We start from the raw sequence: 7,096 nt of genomic DNA, 5'->3' as shown, positions 1-7,096 counted from the left end.
CATTTCTTTGGCACAGGAATAACTCCCATCTCGTAGGCCCAGAGCTATGGTTGTCTTGTCAATGAACTGATAGACAATGACAGTATCAGTGGGTTGAATCTCTCCCTCACTGTGATATGTGTTTGACCCTCTTCCTTCAGAGCCCAGAGCTCCACTTGGTAGTTTCAAAGACATGGTGGTGTGCTGCCCCCATGTTTACAAGGAGGCAGCATTTTAAAAAATATTCCCCAAATAGCGTATTAGGTGACTTTCCAAATGGAGTATCCACACGTTTTTCTGTTGCTACCTTCTAAAATTTATGGGCCTTCCAGGCCTGTTTCATCAGTTATCTCCACTTTCAGGGCTGGGGTGGTGAGGGCACCAGGGGCCATGTCTGCAGGCATGTCCCAACATGGCACAGGTGGGGAAGGAAGATGTCGGGCGCTGGGGTGAGCGAGCCAGGAAGTGGCAGCTAGTTTATTTTCTGATTACCTTTCCTTTCAGGGGATACACTTTCAGGGGTCTTAACTCAAAACCTGGTTTTTCAAAAATTATTTTTTTACCTGGACTTCTATGTGGCAGGTTCCAATTTGTTGTAACGCTATCTTGTGAGGCTGCTGGAAGCTCTGCTGAACTGCTCAACCTCTCAGACCTTCATAGTTGGCACATGCCTTTGAGGGGCACAGCAGACCAGTCCACATCTCCCTGCGCTTCCTTTCTCCCAGGATCTTGGCCCTCAAGTTCTCATTGCACTGCTAGCTCTCTGGTGTGTTCACACATATTTATTTATTTTTTCAAAGAAAGAAGATACAGCTTTTTAAGCTGCTTTCCCTATGCTTGCCTACCATAATCAGAAGTAAAAGCTAACTGTACTACTTTTATTATTATTGTTGGAAAATCCTTCAAGATGCCACTCTGAGACTGAAAGCCCTTTGACAGGTTTACAGGATGGGAGCCTCTTTCTGTACCTTTTGTGAAGAGGCTTCTGAGATATCAAAGCAGGAAATGATGTTCACATAGCATCTTTTATATGCTAAGCACCTGCTTCATCTGTGGCAGAAAACAAGTCCAAGACCTTAGTTTCCTGGGGAAGGAGAATGGGACTGTGGCCTGGGAGGTGGTGAGGAATGCGTTGGGTAGAAGGGATGTGCATTAAAGGGTGGGTCCTGAAGAGGCAGACTTGGCAGTGGGTGAGGGCTCTGGACAGTGAGGTCCCAGGAAGGTGAGCAGTATCCTTACCCATTTGATGCTGGTTGGGATTCTCTCCACCCAGAAGTGATGCTACAGCATCATAATGAACTCACACAGCACACTGGAAGTCCTTTGCTTCCTTCAGCTCTAGTTCTCTTACCTCCCTCTGCTAATTTTGCAAGACCAATGACTTCTACATTGGAAATACCTTTTTAAACAACATAAAAGATGACTGTACACATGGATATCACCAGCTGGAATACACAGAAATCAAATTGACTACATCTGTAGAACGAGATGGTAGAAAAGCTCCATGGCAGTGGTGGTGATTATGTACCGTGGAGTTGGAACCGACTCATAGCGACCCTGTACAGGGTTTCCGAGGCTGTAAATCTTTACAGGAGCAGAAAGCCTCATCTTTCTCCCGCAGCACAGCTGGTAGTTTTGAACTGCTGACCTTAAGGTTCACAGCCTGATTCGTAACCACTACGCTACCAGAGCTCCTCATATCATCAGCTAAAACAAGGCCATGGGCAGACTGTAGAACAGATCATCAATTGCTCATATGCAAGTTGAGGCTGAAGCTGAAGAAAATAAAACCAAGTCCATGAGAGCCAAAATATAACTTTGAACATATCTCACCTGAATTTAGAGATCATCTGAAGAACAAATTTGATGCACTAGAGGACACTAAAGATAGAAGACGAGTAGAGTTGTGGGATGATGTTAAGAATATCATATGTGAAGAAAACAAAAGGTCATTAAGACAAGAAAGTTAGGAAAAGACCAAAATGAGTATTAGAAGAGACTCTGAAACTTGCTCTCCAGCACAGAGATGCTAAAGCAAATGAAAAATGAGATAAAAGAGCTGAATAGAGAATGTCAAAGGGCAGCTTGAGAAGACAAAGTCAAATAACGAAGTGTGCAAAGACTGGGAGTTAAAAAACCAAAAGGGAAGAACACGCTCAGCATTGCTCAAGCTGAGGAAACTGAAGAAAAACCAGTATTGAAGGATTCTATGGCAAATGTTGAATGATGCAGAAAGCATCAAAAGAAGATGGAAGAATACACAGAGTCATTCTACACTGAAGGTGCATTGAAGTCATTGGCAAAGAACAAGGCTCTGGGAATTGACAGAATACAAATTAAAATCTTTCAACAAACTGATGAAGCACTGGAAGTGCTCATCTATGCCAAGAAATTTGGAAGACCTGGCCAACAGACTAGAGAGATCCATATTTGTGCCCATTCCAAAAACATGACTCAATGGAATATGTAAAACATCAGACAATATCATTAATATTGCATGCATGTAAATTTTTGCTAAAGGTAATACAAAAATGACTGCAACCATACATTGACAGAGACATGCCAGACGTTCAAGCTGGATTCAGATGAGGACATGAAATGAGGGATATCATTGCTGATGTCAGATAGATCTTGGCTGGAAGTAAAGAATACTAGGAAGATGTTTATCTGTGCTTTATTGACTACACAAAGACTTTCAGTTGTGTGGATCATGACAAAGTTTGGACAACATTGCAGAGAATGAGTATCCCAGAACACTAAAATGAGGAACCTGTACACAGACTAAGAGGCAGTTGTTTGAATAGAATAAGGAATACCAAATGGTTTCAAATTAGGAAAGGTGTGTGCTAGGGCTATATTCTTTCACCATGTTTATTCACTCTGTATACTGAGCAAATCATCCAAGAAACTGGATTATATGAAGAAGAATGTGGCATCAGGATTGGAGGAAGACTCATTAACAACCTGCGATATGTGGATGATACAACCTTGCTTGCTAAAAGCGAATAGGACTTGAAATACTGATGAAGATGGGAGACCACAGCCTTCAGTATGGGTTGCATCTCAGTGTAAAGAAAACAAAAGTCCTCACCACTGGACCAATAAATAGCATCCATATACATGGAGAAAAGACTGAAGTTGTCCAAAACTTCATTTTGCTTAGCTCAACCATCATCATTCATGGAAACAGCAATCAAGAAATCAAACAACGTATTTGTTGTTGTTGTTAAGTGTCATCAAGTTGACTGGAGGGCTCGAATTGCTGGCCTTGTGGTTTGCAGTCCAGTGCTTATCGTACAGAACCACCACATTCTCAAACAGTAATTGTTAAATACGGTTGAGTCGGAACCTGTATAGGGTTTCTGAGGAGTGACTGGTGAGCTTGAACTGCTGGCCTTCAGGTTCAAACTGACCTTGTGGCCCAGTGATTATTCTACAGTGTAATTAGAACAGGGAAATTTTAATACAAAGAATTAATTATTAACTTTAACAGATTAGAGTAACAAGGGGTTGGTTAGTAAGGAGTAAAGAGAACCCTAACATATGAATAGCGGAAGGAGCAGCTACCACCCCTAGGACCGAGTGCCCAAGAAAGACCCCTCCCCTCACAGATCCCTCCAGTTGATACCAAGACCTTGTTGAGAGGGACATGACTGTGGCTGCCCCACAGTGACTGGATGGCCGAGACATCTGGCGCCACAGTGGCAGAATGTGCTTGCTAGAAATTTGCACTTGATGGTGTCAAGAAATTTGGCCATGGAGACCTAGAGTGTTCACGGAGAGGCATCATTGGAAGTGTCCTCCCATTTGAGGCAGGGGCAGGGTAAGGTGCTGGCTAACCACTATGTGCCTCCAGATCCTGGTGAGCTAGATGTTGGAGAAGCCACAAAGTAAAGCAGAGGCTGGAGAAGCCATTTGTGCTGTTGCAGCTAGCTGAGAGGAACACAGAACCAGGAAGGAAAGTCCCATCCTCCTCCAGTGTTTTTCCAGCGCCCCCTAATGACAAAGTTTATATTGCATCAGCTGGCCAAGCAAAATGATTTAAAGGGTCCGTTTTGAAAACCAGACCTTGACTAAGAGCAGGCAGTGAAGGGTCAGTTTGGAACGGAAAGCAATAAGTAGCCTAATGTCAGTCTCCTGTCACTGTTCAGCCAAGAGCTTCAGAGTGGACTTTGGAGACAGGCTTCCAGGGTGTAAGTCTCAGATCTGCTATTTAGTGTAACCCTGATAGATTTACTTAGCTCTCTCAGTTTTCTGATTTGTAAAACGGGTAATAATATCATCAACTGCACTGGAGCATTGTGATGATTGCTTTGATATTTGTAAAACACAAACAGGAGTGTCTGTCTGCACTGACTCTGTATTGCATCATCTAGGGCTACTGTCTGCAGAAATTTTGCATGCCTCATCCATTCTTCACTATGCCCTGAGCACTAAACCAAGGCACACAGTGGGTGAATTTCACCCTCAAGCCCTAGAATTTCTCACAGCACCCATTTATAAATGCCTTTTTCTACAAACAGCCCTCTCCTAAGGTCTTGTATTGATAAAACCATGTTAGCTTTGCTAGGAGTGACTGGAAATGTTTCAAAATGATAAAACCATTTATCTTTAAAAGAGATGTGTTCCACATTCTCAGGAATCTCAGAAGTAGGGGTAGGAAACTGGAAAAGACACTGGATACCATACTGTGATGCGACCAAGGATTTTAATTGGAGGCAGATCCTCTCACAGTGGCTTTTTCAGGAGCTGAAGTAACACCGGTGGCACAGGGATACTTCCGACATCTTCTCCTCAGATGGAGTTTGCGAATCAGTCTTCATGACTCCTGCTCACCGCCCTCTTCCTCTAAGGGGCGCTCCAGCAGCTGTGCAGCCTCAGAGGCCTGCGTAGGTGCAGTGGGCTACATTCCTCAGGACCTGGGATGGGTACACCCTTTGAGCATCCCCCACTTGTGGGAGGGGTCATATGGGTGTGTCCTTTTCAAAACTCTCTGGCGACCATCTGCGTTTAGTTCTGAAAAAAGTGAAGGGAACAATTATTCTGGGTAAGGGCTTTGAGTTATGCATGAATGAACTTTCTTGGCTGTACCTATTTTGGTAAGAATTACCCCACACTGGGTTAAGCAATTGAGATTTGGGGGTTGATTTGTTATTTTAGTGTAGTGTAGCCAATCTTAATACTGTTATTGTTGTTAAGACCTTGAGTTGTTTTGTATTTGTACCTATTTTGTGTAGGGTTTCCAAGGAGCTGCTGGTGAGTTTGAACTGCCGATTTTGCCGTTCAAACCGACCTTGCCGTCCAGTACATTATCCCACAGCACCTGTTCCTAACACTAGGGTGAGTTTTTTAAAAAATGCTACTACCAGAGTGCCACTTAATACTCGCACAGGTTTATTCCAAACAACACTTGTTTAAATACGTCTCTTATGATCAGGGGATGACTGCAGACAAGTTTTCTCAGTAATAAAGTTGTCTTTGTTTCAGTTTGTCTTCCAATAAAAGGCCCAGTCAAAACATTGGCTTTTGAGGGAATCGGCTGGGCCAGTTCGATGCAGAGAGGTCAGTTCAGAAAGTTATGACAAGTGCATTTTGGGATTCCAAAATTTAATAGATTTGCTTCAAGGACACTAACCTGCTCTGCCCACCTCACTGGGGCGTGTATTGTGGAGTTTTTAGAATGGAAAACTACAATTTATATAAGGCCATATTATTTATGGGTGTGTGTACTCTTCTCACACATCCCCCAAAACTGAAAAAAATCCACGAGTGTCTCAACAGGAGGTGCTTGGGGAGACTAAAGTCTAGAGAAATAACTTGGGAATTCTTGTGAACTACACTCATGACAGAAACCTACCTAAAGTCTGTGGATGATACTGTTGGGGTGTCCTTGGATTGTAGGAGACAACAGTGGTAGAGGACCTCCGGCTACCCATGCAACAACAGAAGATCTTTGAAGCCAAGTTTTGGTAGACTGTAGGAGAAGGAAAGGGCATGGGTGTCTGTCTGCAGCCCCAATCCCAGAATCCCACTGATATTTAGCAGTGGGTCATCCTGAGCCTATGTCTCCCAAGGCATCACATCTCTCCTCTCTCTTGACCTTTTGTGGCTCCCAGTGGCCTGAAGCTCCGGGCCCTTCTGTCTGGCCCTACCTCTCTGGAAGGCCTGTTTTCCCTGGTCTACAAAGTTCTTTTACTGTAAAAAGGATTTGACAACTCTATTTTGCCCACCTTTAACTATAAGAAGGAGCCCTCGTGTGGTACAATAGGTAAGCACTGGACTGCTAACTGCAAGGTCTGTAGTTCAAACCCACCAACTGTTCCACAGGAGAATGATGAGGGTTTCTACTTCCATAACTACAGCCTCAGAAATCCTATGTAGGGTCGCAGCGAGTTGGAATTGAGTCAATGGTAATGTTTTTTTCCTTGCTTACCTATAAGGGCTCTTTGTTGAATCAGCAGATCTTGGGGTGTGGCACAGTGCTCTAGGCAGGGCTGTTTCCTAAGTGAACATAGGACTGTCACTGAGAAGTGCTAGTCTCTTCTCTGTTAGGTTCCATAACACCAGAACCTAACTCTAGTACTTGCAGTGGTAGCGTATACTGACAAACTCATTCAGCCTCATCTGCTTATCTGGAACCTGTGATGGCTAATTTTTTTGTGTCAGCTCAACTAGGTTATGGTATCCAGTTGTTGGGTCAACCTAGAGGATACTGCTTACCTTGCCCATGTGGATGATGGATTTATGAACATCTAACGGGTTTGCTTTCTGGCCACTTGTGGGGCCACCAGCCTATGCTACCCTCTTCATCCTAAACCTATTGTTTCTCTTATGTTTCCTACTCACTTGTGTCTGAAACCAGATATGGGGAGTCTTCTTTTCCTCCTCTTCTCTGTCCCTTTGTCTCCCCACTCTCCCCATAAAATCATTCAAGGCCTTTGATTCTACCTCATAAATATCCCCTCTGTCCACTTTCACTGTCCATCCTCATTGCATTCACCACCACACCTCCTTACCTGGACCACAACCACACCTTCCAGACTGGTCACCTGGAACCAGAAAAACTGCCCCAAATGCAAACTCTGCCAGAGCATTCCTCTTCCTCATACCTTCAGTG

This window comes from Chrysochloris asiatica, unplaced genomic scaffold (assembly GCF_000296735.1).
Source record: "Chrysochloris asiatica unplaced genomic scaffold, ChrAsi1.0 scaffold00081, whole genome shotgun sequence".
Lineage (NCBI taxonomy): Eukaryota > Metazoa > Chordata > Mammalia > Afrosoricida > Chrysochloridae > Chrysochloris > Chrysochloris asiatica.
The sequence above is the reverse complement of the archived record's forward strand: the minus strand, read 5'-3'. Positions refer to the sequence as shown.